We start from the raw sequence: 16,026 nt of genomic DNA on the forward strand, positions 1-16,026 counted from the left end.
CTCTTAACTTAGCAACAGGAAAGAGTCGTCTTTTGACCAATAGAAGCATGGGAGTTCTGAATATTTCCTTGATCACCGTCTGCTTTGATCTGCCATTTTCATCACCTATTCCGTCTCTCCAGAGATACTGCCTGTCCCAGCATTTTGTGTCTATTTTCAAGCTTCTGAGGAGATGGGCGACAGCTTCAAGTTCTTAGGCATTTGCATCACCAGCAATGTAACCCAGGACACTTCCTTAAGGGAGGCTGTTTTTCTGCCTGTGCCAGCGACTTTTCTTTCCTGTCAGCTCGACAAAGAAGCGTCTGTTTTCGCCCAGAGTCTTCACCGGGTTGGTTAGATGCAGGTTGTGTGTCAAATTATGTACTTTGTGTAACAGTCGGTGATGGTTTACTGTATCATAAGTGGCTGAAAGGTCTACAAAAACAGCGCCTGTGGTAACACCTCCCTGAAAACCATCCTTTATGTGTTGGATGAGATTGAGAAGCTGACCTGTGCAGGGCTTCCCAGGCCGGACCCTGCCTGCTCCTTTATTAGGGATGGCTCTATCACCTGGCTGAGGCGAGTCAAGATGAGACGCTCAAACAGCTTGTGGGTGTGGCAAAGAAGTGATATTGGCCCTGTAGCTCTTTGTTGCTGAAGGATCTTTGCCTTTTTGTAGAAACATGATAAGGGGGGGGGGGGGAGGGGGGGGGTAAGAAGTTGTTCCTGAGTCTGGCGGTGCACACTTTCATGCTTCTACACCTTCTGCCAGATGGGGGCAGGGAGAAGAATGAATGACCGGGATGGGGTTAGACTTTGATTATGTGTAGGAAGGAACTGGTTTATACCGAAGATAGACCCAAAATGCTGAAGCAACCCAACGGGTCGGGCAGCATATCTGGAGAAAAGGAACAGATGATGTTTCAGGTAGGATAAGAAAATAACTGCAGATGCTGGTACAAATCGATTTATTCACAAAATGCTGGAGTAACTCAGCAGGTCAGGCAGCATCTCGGGAGAGAAGGAATGGGTGACGTTTCGGGTCGAGACCCTTCTTCAGACTGATGTCGGGGGTGGGACAAAGGAAGGATATAGGTGGAGACAGGAAGATAGAGGGAGATCTGGGAAGGAGGAGGGGAAGGGAGGGACAGAGGAGCTATCTGAAGTTGGAGAAGTCGACGTTCATACCACCGGGCCGCAAACTGCCCAGGCGAAATATGAGGTGCTGCTCCTCCAATTTCCGGCGGGCCTCACTATGGCACTGGAGGAGGCCCATGACAGAGAGGTCAGACTGGGAATGGGAGGGGGAGTTAAAGTGCTGGGCCACCGGGAGATCAGTTGCGTTAATGCGGACCGAGCGCAGGTGTTCAGCGAAGCGATCGCCGAGCCTGCGCTTGGTTTCGCCGATATAGAAGGAACCCTTCTTCACACCGAGTCAGATTTCAGACTGAATCTTAAGAAGGGTCCCGACCCGAAACATCACCTGTTCCTTTTCTCCAGATACGCTGCCTGACCTACAGAGTTGCTCCAGCATTTTGAGTCTATCTCCAAACTTTGATTATTTTGGCTGTTTTTCCAAGGCAGATTGATGGGTTGATGTTGTCAATGGTGGGACATCTAGCCTGTGTGATGGACTCGGCTACATCCACAACTCTGCAATTCCTTGCATTCCTGGGCAGAGCTATTCCCAAGCCAAGCTGTGATGCAACACAACAGTATGCTTTCTATGGGGCACCTGTAGAAATTTGTAAGAATCATGGAAGACATGCCAAATATCCTCTCCTCAGGAAGTAAAGGCATGATGTACCTTGTTGGCTGCAGCATCAATGCATTACAATCATGCACCATTCTATTGTTTTACACTGGTCATTATATTTATTGTTGTATTTATCATTACTGTATATATATTGTTGTATTTATCATTACCATTTACTCTGTGAGCTTCATGTGAACTAGGAATTTCATTGCAACCTGGTGTATATGGCTAAACTAATCTAATATTAGTGCGCAGTAATTTGAAGTGATTGCTGGTTTATATCTAATGGTATAATGTGAAATATGGCTCTCAAAGTTACGTTAGTTGGAGATGCAAGGAACTGCAGATGCTGGTTTACAAAAAAAGACACAAAGTGCTGGAGCAACTCAGCGGGTCAGGCAGCACCAGAGATGCTGCCTAACTCGCTGAGTTACTCCAGCATTTTGTGTCTTTTTTTTTAGTTAGTTGGAACTCTAAGTACCCACAAAATATTGGCACACATGAAAGGAAGCAATTGGATTAAAAACATTAGCACGTGTTATTTTCTATGAGAACTGAGTTGCAAAACTGATGGCTGTGATTTTCTAAGGTGCATGAAGCATAATGTGGCTTTGAATGATACACAGTGCAGCTGTGCATGAATGACACTTGGCATCGAATAGTGATGGCAATCAGCATTCATTGCAAGTTTGAGACTACTGTTACAACAGAGCTCAGATAAATATATGAAAATAACCTGGAAAATCAATGGAAAACAAGGAAGGAAATAGTCTCACTTAAGCACATTTGTTTGCAAGTCTGCTGCAGAAGACAACAATGTGTTCTCGTCCATTACAATGATGGAAGAGGGTCTATTGCATTTTATTAGTGAGGTCTTTTTATGGGTTGGTTTACTTTAGAGATTCAGCGTTGAAACAGGCCCTTCGGCCCACCGAGACTGGGCTAACCAGTGATCACCCGTACAGTAGTTATATCCTAAACACTAGGGACAATTGACAAAAGCCAATTAACCTATAAACCTGTATTACTTTGGAATGTGGGAGGAAACCGGAGCACCCAGAGAAAACCCACGTGGTCATAGGGAGAACGCAGGCCCATCACCGCCCCCCATTGGTTAAGAGGTGGTGGGTAGAGGCATGTGGGAATGAAAGTGATGTTTGATTTGATTCACAAAATGCTGGAGTAACTCAGCAGGTCAGGCAGCATCTCAGGAGAGAAGGAATGGGTGGCGTTTCGGGTCGAGACCCTTCTTCAGACTGATGATTTGATTACTCTGATCTTCTCTATGATCATCATATTGTCCAGTTTGGAATTTTAAAACTTGGTGCCGTTTCTCAAGATGATCCTGACCTTTTGCACATCTTTCTATTCAAAGCCATGACCACAATCATCAGTGAGAATGCTGCTTAATGAGCTCCAGCCACAGCAGGATACCAAGCAAGAAGATTCGCGCTTCACATGCATTCTGCAAGACTTTCAGGGTGGTTATGATGCTTTGGTAAGGATCTGGATCTAATCGAATTCACCCATCACCACAACAGATGAACAGTGGATGTGATCTCTCTGGCTCTCCACTCTGCACTGGACCACTTGGACAACAAGAACACATACATCAGGCTGTTATTCTATGACTACAGCTTGGAATTCAACACCATCACCCACTCTAAATGTACCTTCGAACTCAGGGCACTGCTTCTCTGCTCATCCCTATGCAATTTCATCCTCAATTTCCTCATCAGCAGACCTCAATCAGTATGAACAGGCAATAACACGTCCTCCTTGCTGACCTGGGGCACCTCAAGGCTGCGTGTTCAGTTCCCCGCTCCTCTCCTTCTTTACACATGACTGGATAGCCAAACACAGTTACAACTCCATCTTTAAATTTGCTGACAATACCACTGATGCTGTTTGAATAACAGTTAACAATGAGTTGGAATTACAGGGGAAGATCAACAACATGATTGAATGGTGCCAGAATAACAATCCTGGTCTTAATGTTAGCAAGATCAAGCAGCTGGTTGTTGATTTCGAGTAGGGAGAGACTCTACTTCCTCAGCAATATTAGGTGGTTCAATACATGGTCAAATCCTCTATCAAACTTCTATAGATGTATAGTAGAGAACATACAGACTGGTTGCATCATTGTCTGCTTTGCTAACTTGGACTCCAAGAATAAAGGAGGCTGCAGAAAGTGGTGTACATTGCTTTATCCTTCATGGGTATTGACTCCCTCCCCCCCCCCCCCCCCCCCCCCAGCTTACAATCTACAAGAAGCACTGCCTCAAGAAGGTAGCTAATATCATCAAACCTGACTACACTCTTATCTCACTGCTCCCATCAAGAAAAAGTTAGAGGAACCTGAGAACCATTACCTTCAGGTTCAAGAACAACTTCTTCCCATCAGCCATCAAGGGTCTTGAACCACTCTTCATAACCCAAACTGCAACCCTACCTCACCCGCAACTGCTATGGTTTTTTATAGAGCGTAGTTGGAACTGCAGATGCTGGTTTACTCCGAAGATAGACACTAAATGCTGGAGTGACTCAGCGGGTCAGCCAGCATCTCTGGAGAAAAAGCTTTCATTTGTTTTTTTCATACCTTTCCTTCATTTGTTCTTTGCACCTTTTCATACCTCTAGTTTCCCTCTCCCCTGACTCTCAGTCTGAAGAAGGGTCTCGACCCAAGACGTCACCTATTCCTTTTCCTCAGAGATGCTGCCTGACCCGACGAGAGTCACTCCAGCATTTTGTGTCTATCTCTGATGTAAACCAGCATCTTCCTACACAAATGAATACAAGGATTCAAATGTGACTTCCATTGAAGAGAGGTTTTCTTTAAATAAACATCCCTGTGGTCTGCTGGCTCAGTTGCACAAAGCAGTTCTATTGTATTGGAAAGAAATATATTTTGTCTCACGATTATGCCTGACATTGTACATTATACATTAGGTCATACATCTATGGTTTTTTATAGGTTGCACTACAATAGACAATAGACAATAGGTGCAGGAGTAGGCCATTCAGCCCTTCGAGCCAGCACCGCCATTCAATGCTTTGGCTTGCACTATAATGGTCTGGTTATCAAATATTACACAAAATAAAATGTTTTTAGCATATTTATTTGTTTTTTGTTGCATTAATGTGCCTCTAAAGCTGTGGTACGTAAGTGAGAATCTATGCTATTAGCTAGTATAGTCAATTAGAGATATTATATTTTGTTGTAGTAAAGATGGTTTCTTTTGTTGTTTTAGCTAATATAAAATGGATGCTTATTTTAGTGGAAAGCAGTAAGATGGATGCTTGTGGCAGAAATGTTATCCTTGGGAACAGAATGTGTTTGTCCCTTTACGAGTGATAAGGAGTGTACAGAAGAGATGGGCTATTGTCCTCTCCCACTCTGTCTGACTGCGAGTACTGTGTATTGAAACAGTAAAGCAAGGTCATGCAGCTGCGAGATTGCTCGTCTATAGAGATAAGAAAGTTTATTTCTTATTAGCAACTCCTTATTTGGGTGCGTGTGAAAGTAGGAAAAGTTTGAATCCACGCTAGGTAAATTGATGCGTTTCTCTAAATACATGTGACTTATATTAATGGTTTGGTTTTTGAGCATGTGACCTGTATCAATGATTTTGTCTTCTCTGTAACCATGGAAATTGTATTAGATGTGTAATTGGTCATTGTATTAGATGTGTAATTGGTCCTTGATTTCTTTTTGTCACACCTCTCTTTTTCTGTATAAAAATGTAAACAATGGTGGAGAAGTTGTTCTTCCCCTCCCCTGAGTTGAGATCTCTTCAGACACTAGTGTTGTGTCTGGAGATCTTCTCGGGAAGAACCCCATGGTGGAATAAATCTGATGTGCTAATCCAGTATCACGTGTGATTATTCAGACTGAAGGTAAAGAATTTGATTTAACATTTGGTGGCAGCGGTGGGATTTCAAAAGACAATTACCACGAGTTCGCGGCCAAGGAGCTGAGAAGTCTCGGAGGCAGAGAGAGGAATTGGGCCCCCCATGCAAGTGGTTTGTTTTACTGCATCGGTTTCCTCTGATCTGTCGTCTGATGATGAATTGGCCATTCGCTAACTCTTGTGTGATATCTTGACGAAATCAGGTCAGTCTGGTGAATACTGGAAGCGGCAGATATTTTGGTCAGTGATTGGTATCACTGGGAGTCGACTATAATTAAATGATATCGATATCAATACCACTGGGTCAGGTTTCAGTCCTGAGAGAGTGGGGCACAGGTCAGGTTTCAGTCCTGAAAGTGCGGACGTTGTTCAGGTTTCAGTCCTGAAAGCGTGGGTTACAGTCGCTGTAAGATTGGGTCCGATTGTGTGTATGAAAGTGTTGTGAGGTGTGTGAACTTGTGTGAAGTGTTGTGGGGGGTATTAAGATGTGTGACGTTTGGAATGCGACTGTGTAATTTGTGTCATTTGCAACGCACTGTGTTGAATTATCAGTCAGCAAGATGGGTAATCGTTTGGATACTACAACTGAATCAAACAGTGCTTTGCAAATCTTATGTGAACTGTATCCTGACAAATCGGAGCAATTCAGACAATTGTCGGGGGAGTTAAACAAGAAATTAGGGGATGACTTTTGGCCATTAGAAGGAATAAAGGCTCTGGATGATGTTAAGAAGGTTCAGGAGATAATTTGGAAGAGTAATAGGGGTACTCTGGCAAAGGAACTTATTACCCTGTGGAAACAGTATTGTCAAGAATTAAGGGAAGCTTCAGTGTTGACAAGTTGGCAGGATAATGCTTTGAAATTGGGAATAGGAATTACAGGAGGGGGAGTGGCTAAATCAGCCGGAGTGTTAAAGAAGGAATGTGCTCATGAGAAACGTTTGAGACAGAAGTCTGGTAAGACCCTGATGGGGTCTGGGGATATGGATGTAAGGGATTACGTAGTCCAATGGCTGGCTTTCCCCGAACGAAGGAAGACTGTTTGTTTCCTGATTTGGATGAATGGAATCACAGAATTGCCTGAAGTCCCTAAATCCCCCATATGTTGTCAGGATGGCAAACTGGAGTCAGCAGCTTTGAGCATTCTGCTCAGCCAGCTGAACTAGTTGTCCTAATACAACAGAGCAGATTTCCGTTATGAAATGATCTGCCCACACAACAGGTCAAACACCGGTGGATGTAGGGACCGTTTAGGAAGCTAGAGAGGCGTCCCGGGGACAGCGGGTGGTTGTGCCTAAAATGATGGGCCAGACTAAAAGCTCAAATAAAAGCAAGTCTCCCTTGGAAAGGAATGCCAACCATCCAAGACGTCATTAAATCACAGGAGGACGCTCCTGACTGGGATAAGGTACTGTGGAAACAGCTCGGGTGTACAGTTGATTGTGAATCTAAACTGTGGATCACCCCTGCTGGACAGGCTTGTATGTCAGATGATTTAGCAATGTGGGTTATTGAATATATACACTTTGCAACTCATTGTGGTGGTAAAGCAACCAGTGATATGCTCCTAGCCACATGCTGGCATTCACGGTTACAATCTCTGGCTCAAGGTATTAGCAATCGTTGCCTGATTTGTCAGCAACATAATCCTGGAAAGGGTGTACCTTATGAGATGGGTAAAACACCATTGTCCGTGGATCCCTTTGAGACCCTCCAGATGGACTACAGTGAGCTGGAGAGATGTCAGTGTTATAAATATGTATTAGTTATTGTAGATGAGTTTAGTAAATGGATTGAGGCTCACCTGACAAAGGATAACAAAGCCTCTACTGTCGTGAAGTGTTAAATGAGATTATTCCCAGGTATGGAATTCCAAGCCGATTAAGTTCAGACAACGGCTCTTATTTCATGGGTCAAATAAACTACGAATTCTGTACCCAGATGGGCATCCAGTAATAGTTGCATTGTGCCTACAGACCTCAGACTGCCGGACTAGTTGAAAGGGTTAATCAGACCTTAAAAGTAAATTGGCCAACTACAGGGTGAAATGGGAATTACATGGGTCAAATTACTTCACGTAGCCCTGTTCCAGATACGTGCTACCCCGGCTGGGGAAGCACGGCTGAGTCCTGCTGAAATTATATCCAACAATCTGACCTGGACCTTGAAGGGAGTAAAAGTGCACTATCAGATCCTTTGTGTCTGGACTCCTGAAAAAGGTTCCTGGGAACACAGTGGTCACATAGAAGCCAATAAGCCAGTAAGAAAGTTTTATGAATTGGAGACTTTAAATTGAGACCCGTCCCAGGGAAGATGGGGTCTGTAGAAATACTTTATAAATTGGTCAGTATAAAGTTAACCGAGTTTCCCTCCTGGAGGGGAAGGGGGGATATGTGTTACTTAGACCCTGGAAAACGTACATATTACACACAGTTATCAGCTTGTAACCAAGAGATTAGGAGACAAAGGATGGTCAGCGTGGGGGAAGCATGGAATGTAAAAGCCGAAGGCAAAGCAAGTTTATTTATATGGCACATTCCAGCAACAAGGCAATTTAAAGTGTTTTACATAAAACATTAAAGAGCAGGAAGCTGAAATAGAATAAGACAGGTATAAAATACCAGAATAAAGGTTACAGTGCAATGTTAGAATTAATAATTATTTGATTTAATAAGAGGCAGCGTCAAACAGAAGTCTTCAGCCTCGATTTAAAGGAACTGAGTGTTGCAGCGAACCTGCAGTTTTCTGGGAGTTTGTTTCATATATGTGGTGCATAAAAAATTAAATGCAGCTTCTCCAGGTTTATTTCTGACTCTGGGACAGAGAGCAGATCTGTCCCAGAAGGCCTGGGAGGTCTGGATGGTTTATAGTGTAGCAGAAGATCAGAAATGTATTTTGGCCCTAAACCATTCAGTGCTTTATGAATCAACAGTAGTATTTTGAAATTAATTATTTGATAGATTGGATGTGAGTGTGAGACCTCAGAACTGGAATGATGTGATTCACTTTCTTGGCCTAAGTGAAACTTGAGTGGCTGCTTCTGAAACCGCTGCAGCTATCCTGCTGAGCCATGTCCTTTAACCTTTGAGATATTCTTAAGGTGATAATAGACTGACTGAAGTCAGTAAGCAGGCGGAGTAGGTGCTATGAGAGAGAGAGAGAGAGAGAGAGAGAGAGAGAGAGAGAGAGAGAGAGAGAGAGAGATAGGCAAGAAATGGAAGAAATAGATTGAGGAATGGAAATATGAAGAAAGAGGTGTGGGAGGAGTTTCAGCATATTGGATGGATAATCTAAGTTGTAGAGGTATAGAGTTACATACGAAGGAAGGCATATTGAAAGGTTGGGATGTATTATTGGCAGAGTGCCAATGGCATGATGATCAGGAGGAAAAATGCAGTTGGCCAACAGGATTGTAAACAATTGGTAATGCAAAAATGGAAACCTAAGCGAAATAACCCCGAGGTCTCCTTGTCTGGCATGGCGACCCTGTTTATAGAAGAGGAGGATGAGGTGTAAATTGGGAAAGTCGGGAATGGTGTAGAACACCTCCCCCATATGCCCCTAGCTACCTGTCCCCAAGAGCAGGAACTGCCCCACTAAGATCCCATCGGGGGGGGCATCGGCACCCCCACAGGGAAGGGCATCCCCAGAGGAAGATGATACCGATAGCGACCGGGAAACTGAAAAGGAGGATGAAAGGAGGGGAAGGGCTGAGGCAGAAGAGGAAGGAGCAGCAGTAATTGAATTCATCAGTGAGAGAGTGCAACGAAGAGCAAAGGAAACGCGAGGCTGAGAACCAGCAGGAAATTAAAAAGACTAAAAAGATAATGCTACTGAGAGCAATGCCAAACCCATTAGCAGGACAGAATGGGGCGCAGGCTGTGATGCATGTATACACCCCATGGAAGTTGCAGGAAATGATGAAAATTTCTAGGAATGGTCCAGACTGTGTTTGGATTTGTGAATTGTATAAGATCAACATTAACCATGTATGAAACAGTCGCAAGAGATGTGTTCACCCTAACGTCCGCTATCCTGAATCCAACCGAGGGGGTACGATGGAGAACCCTTTGGGAACCATACCAGCCCGACCACCCCTAGACGGATGAGGGTTTTTTCTGGGCTTGGTGAATTTCTGCCGGAGTGGATCCCCAACGTGGCAGTGTACACTAAATTACTGTCACCCTTGCCTCCGCCAAGGCACCGCAGCAATTCACTCTCTCACCCCAACAAGAAGAAGCATGCCGCAATCTAAAACAGTGCTAGTCACTGCACCAGACATTGGATGTTCCTTATAAGATTGCCCATTTTCAGCTTTATGTGATCAACCTATTGCAAGCCCCAGCCCTCCCAACACAACTGGCCATTATCAAGTGCAATGCCCATCCGGGTGGCCGCGACTAAAATTGCCAGGGAAATGCCCTTTGCTGACATCACTGCCCGCACCGTAGCTTGCGAATCCTGCACTATGGTCCCCACAGAACCAAAGATTCTAATGGGCAGAACGGCCTTGCCAGACATGGGTGATGTAGGGTTAATGCAGGGGGATGCCTCTGCTGGGCAACGTGATCTTGGAAATGAGAGGATTGTGCCATTGACTCCTTGACTGGGCTCTGGCTTACCCCTCTTGGGCAAATTTGTGTACCTGATGTTTTTCTGCCCGTTCCTTTCAACTATGTACACTTCCTTACGCATGCTAGTAAGGAGGGTATGGTCAGGATGGCAAAGGAAACCTGGTGGCATCTGGAAATTCACCAGGAGGCGTTAAAACAAGCCTCAGATTTTGAAATTTGCAGATGAAATAATCCCGGAAAGGCAAAGGGAATGACACTCATATTGGACTGACCATCCGTCACTGAAAGGAAGTATGCAGGTACAGCAGGTAGTGAAGAAAGCCAATGGAATGTTGGCCATCATAACAAAAGGAGTTGAGTATAGGAGCAAAGAGGTCCTTCTGCAGTTGGAGAACTGCACCTGGAGTGAGACCACACCTGGAGTATTGTGTGCAGTTTTGGTCTCCGAATTTGAGGAAGGATATTCTTGCTATTGAGCGCGTGCAGCGTAGGTTTACGAGGTTAATTCCCGGAATGGCGGGACTGTGGTATGTTGAAAGACTGGAGCGACTGGGCTGGTATACGCTGGAATTTAGAAGAATGAGAGGGGATCTTATTGAAACATAGGATTATTAAGGGATTGAACACGTTAGAGGCAGGAACGGGGTACTGATTTTGAATGATCAGCCATGATCACATTGAATGGCGGTGCTGGCTCGAAGGGCCGAGTGGCCTACTCCTGCACCTATTGTCTATTGACCCTTTGAGTGTATATAAGTAGATCTTATAGAGTTGTCAGGGGCACATTATGATTAAGTGTGTGTAAGTTATTCTGACCCACACGCCCTCAGCGATGAATTAATTATTTATGCACAGCAATTAACCCCTGCTTTACCAGTCCTGCATTCCCAGGTACAAGAGGCACCAAAGCCACTACCAGTTACATAAGGGGACGAGTCCATAATACCAGGAGACTACGTGCTGAAATCTCTCCTCGGAGTACACGAGGTTAACGTATAATGAAAATGCCCCTGGTGATCATCTGTCTTAAAGCCTTGCAGATTCCAGGTATGATGGAGGAAAGAAGTGCAGGCCGAACCAACCTAACCACGATCACCACCTGTGCCAAGGAGATGTACTCTAATGCAATGATGATAACCCGGAGGGATTTGGAAAATGGAACATCAGCCGACTGAAGGCCTGTATTGGACTTTTGAGGCATCTTCACTTTTCGTGACTGTTGAAGGACTGTCATCATAAAATGTTACCTTGTTATTGGACTAAATGTAAAATTTGATGATGTATGTCGAAGTGCGGTAGGTTGGATTCTCACAGAACTATGTCTGGTCTCTCCACTACAGAGATGTAAACATGATCTCAAGTTTCTCGGAGAAGTCCCAAGAGGTAACTTATTTCTCCGAGATCACTCAGCTATGTACTCCCCACAGTCAGTTGTTTGCTACCCACCCATAACCTCAGTACAGGCATTATTCAGCATGACCAGAATGGGACCCCCTAAAGTACCTTATATGTGATAATTGGAGGGAGAAAGCAAAAATAAAGGCGTCTAAACCCACCTTATTTATGAACCCTTTACTGCCCCGCCTGCTATTGGTCTTCCGTTACCAAAGGATAATTCACATTCACAGGACGTATGTTTGGTCGCGGATATCGCCAAACCGTGCAAATTCACACCCAACTTTTACCCAGATGATGAAAGAAAGAGGTGGCAGAGATGCACAATGGTTCTCTGAGCAGTTTAGGGACTTGATAGAGGGAGGTGAGTTAAACATGTATTCGATATGTCATGGCACTTTGTTTTTAACGTATTCAAACCTTTTCTTTTTCTTTAATGGTACAGCCACTAATGTCCTGAATCCACCAGTCCTGAGGTGGCAATAAGAACCCTGATTCCTATGACAATAACCTGTCCCTCCCAGTGGGTGTCTCGTCAAAGGTTGGTGACTAAAGCTGTTTCAAAAGAATTTTGTTCAAAGTGGAAAGATCCCACATCTCTAGGAACACATGGGAGCTCTGTGGGATAGGGATGGGCGAGCTTCTTTAGTCTAGGCTTCACTGGAGGTTATTTGGCTGCCAATAATCGCAATTACCTCATTTGTGGTCTCACTATCTTGGGTAATGCAACCACGGGGGCCCTCGACATGATTACCCAGGGACTTACTGAACTTAGGCTCTTTACTATGCAGAACAGATATGCCCTAGATTATTTGTTGGCTCTGGAAGGATGTGTCTGTGCTATAGTAAAAGATAGTTGTATGATGGGAGTTAGGGATCAGACAGAGAATATTACTAGTTTTATTACAAAGATAAGAGAGTAAATGGATAACATGAAGGAGTCGAATAGTTGGGGTGATTAGGATTTTGGGGGCTGGTCGGACAAGTTGATTAATATAGCATTGCATATGGGAATTTTAATTGTTTGTATTTTTGTCAGGTTGGCTATTCTGAAATGCGTATTGAGAAGAATGGAGATGGTGTTAGAGTGTATTGGTACTTCAAGAATGTTAGTGGTAAGACAAACTGAATTATATGATAAGGAGGCTGAGGATGTTGATAGTGTGAAGGAAGAGTTTTGAACGACTAGGAAGATAATTAGATTAGGAGGTAAGAGTGAAGGGGAAGATGAAGTGGTTTTGAGGATGAGCAACATAATAGAATAGGTGTAATAGGATATGCGCCCTTTGGAGGGCTATACCAGAAGAATGATGCATGTGTGGAGTTTTGAAACTAAAAGGGTTAAGGTGATGTAGGCAAGAAGGAGTTCATGTAAGAGATATTGTAGCAGGGAGCAGTTTTCTGGTGTCAGGGGTCATTGTTTAGAAGTGTTAATGGTGGTCCAGTATTGATGTAGTTTCCTTTTTAGTTTGATTAGAAGTTGAAGTTGATTTGATTAGAAGTTTGAAGTTTGAAGTTCGATTTGATTAGAAGTTGAAGTTTGAAGTTTGATTTGATTAGAAGTTGAAGTTTGAAGTTTGATTTGATTAGAAGTTGAAGTTTGATTTGATTAGAAGTTGAAGTTCGATTTGATTAGAAGTTGAAGTTGATTTGATTAGAAGTTTGAAGTTTGATTTGATTAGAAGTTGAAGTTTGATTTGATTAGAAGTTGAAGTTTGAAGTTTGATTTGATTAGAAGTTGAAGTTTGATTTGATTAGAAGTTGAAGTTCGATTTGATTAGAAGTTGAAGTTGATTTGATTAGAAGTTTGAAGTTTGATTTGATTAGAAGTTGAAGTTTGAAGTTTGATTTGATTAGAAGTTGAAGTTCGATTTGATTAGAAGTTGAAGTTTGAAGTTTGATTTGATTAGAAGTTGAAGTTCGATTTGATTAGAAGTTGAAGTTCGATTTGATTAGAAGTTGAAGTTGATTTGATTAGAAGTTTGATTTGATTAGAAGTTGAAGTTTGAAGTTTGATTTGATTAGAAGTTGAAGTTTGAAGTTTGATTTGATTAGAAGGTTTCTTTTGTTGTTTTAGCTAATATAAAATGGATGCTTATTTTAGTGGAAAGCAGTAAGATGGATGCTTGTGGCAGAAATGTTATCCTTGGGAACAGAATGTGTTTGTCCCTTTACGAGTGATAAGGAGTGTACAGAAGAGATGGGCTATTGTCCTCTCCCACTCTGTCTGACTGCGAGTACTGTGTATTGAAACAGTAAAGCAAGGTCATGCAGCTGCGAGATTGCTCGTCTATAGAGATAAGAAAGTTTATTTCTTATTAGCAACTCCTTATTTGGGTGCGTGTGAAAGTAGGAAAAGTTTGAATCCACGCTAGGTAAATTGATGCGTTTCTCTAAATACATGTGACTTATATTAATGGTTTGGTTTTTGAGCATGTGACCTGTATCAATGATTTTGTCTTCTCTGTAACCATGGAAATTGTATTAGATGTGTAATTGGTCCTTGATTTCTTTTTGTCACACCTCTCTTTTTCTGTATAAAAATGTAAACAATGGTGGAGAAGTTGTTCTTCCCCTCCCCTGAGTTGAGATCTCTTCAGACACTAGTGTTGTGTCTGGAGATCTTCTCGGGAAGAACCCCATGGTGGAATAAATCTGATGTGCTAATCCAGTATCACGTGTGATTATTCAGACTGAAGGTAAAGAATTTGATTTAACATTTGGTGGCAGCGGTGGGATTTCAAAAGACAATTACCACGAGTTCGCAGCCAAGGAGCTGAGAAGTCTGGTTATCAAATATTACACAAAATAAAATGTTTTTAGCATATTTATTTGTTTTTTGTTGCATTAATGTGCCTCTAAAGCTGTGGTAAGTAAGTATTTCATTATTTGGTGTGTTGGACAATTAAACACTCTTGACTCTTGAGATCAGATGTTGTTGTGATTAATGTGTTCAACTGCACAACAATTGGTGCATCGGCAGGCCTGCGGGGTAGCTTGGAAGTGTTCAACAGTAACTTTGCAAAGAGCTTCACAGAGACCTTACAAATAATTCATAGCACATGGAAATGGTGGAAGTTCCACTGGCAACTTGTGGACTCAATCATGATGTACCTTCTTATGGACATAAGCTTCTGCCTCAACATGACTAGAGACCATTCAAATTCTATGGCGTCATTCAGCTTGCTGAATACAAGCTTAGACTTGAAGCCAACATGTATCTAGGTGGTGCGGCACTGTGGCACACCAGTAGAATCGCTGTCTTACAGCACCAGAGACCCTTGTTCGATCCTGACTACGGTTGCTGCCTGTACGGAATTTGTACGATCTCCCCTTAACCTGCGTGGGTTTTCTCCGGGTGCTCCGGTTTCCTCCCACACCTCAAAGACATACAGGTTTGAAGGTTAATTGGCTTGGTATAATTGTATATTGTCTCTAGTGTGTGTAGGATAGCTTTAGTGTGTGGAGATTGCTGGTCAGTGTGGACTCGGTGGGTCGAAAGGCCTGTTTCTTCCCTGTATCTCTAAACTAAACTAAACCATACGTCACTCGCTGTTGAAATCAAGTCAAGACTAAAGCCCCTGTCCCACTTAGGCGATTTTTTAGGTGATTGCCAGCGACTGTCATAGTCGTAGGTAGCAGGTCGCCGAAACACCGGTGACTGGACCCCCCCCCCCGACGTTAATGTCCACGACAAGCTACAACAACCTACCACCTAGTCAATGTCGAGCTACGGCAATCTACCGACAACCGGCGACCCAATCGTCGCGACTTAGGACGTCCACCTACGCCAACCTACGACAACTGAAGTCAACCTACGTCTACCCGCGAAAAGCTACGACCAGCTACGACCCTGTCGGCAACACTGAAGACAATTCACGTCATTTTCGCGGTTTGGACGCTGGTACAATAGACAATAGACAATAGGTGCAGGAGTAGGCCATTCAACCCTTTGAGCCAGCAGCGCCATTCAATGCGATCATGGCTGATCACTCTCAATCAGTACCCCATTCCTGCCTTCTCCCCATACCCCCTCACTCCGCTATCCTTAAGAGTTCTATCCAGCTCTCTCTTGAAAGCATCCAACGAACTGGCCTCCACTGCCTTCTGAGGCAGAGAATTCCACACCTTCACCACTCTCTGACTGAAAAAGTTCTTCCTCATCTCCATTCTAAATGGCCTACCCCTTATTCTTAAACTGTGGCCCCTTGTTCTGGACTCCCCCAACATTGAGAACATGTTTCCTGCCTCTAATGTGTCCAATCCCCTAATTATCTTATATGTTTCAATAAGATCCCCCCTCATCCTTCTAAATTCCAGTGTATACAAGCCTAATTGCTCCAGCCTTTCAACATACGACAGTCCCGCCATTCCGGGAATTAACCTAGTGAACCTACGCTGCACGCCCTCA

General features: G+C 43.5%; 1 protein-coding gene across 6 annotated transcripts in view; it reads right to left on the reverse strand.

Moving 5' to 3' along the window:
* grm5b (glutamate receptor, metabotropic 5b) overlaps positions 1-16,026 on the reverse strand; it is a 382,791-nt gene that overhangs the window by 39,482 nt on the left and 327,283 nt on the right. The gene's annotated exons all lie outside the window — the stretch shown is intronic.

Source organism: Rhinoraja longicauda, chromosome 7 (assembly GCF_053455715.1).
Source record: "Rhinoraja longicauda isolate Sanriku21f chromosome 7, sRhiLon1.1, whole genome shotgun sequence".
In the NCBI taxonomy this organism is placed as follows: Eukaryota; Metazoa; Chordata; class Chondrichthyes; order Rajiformes; family Arhynchobatidae; genus Rhinoraja; species Rhinoraja longicauda.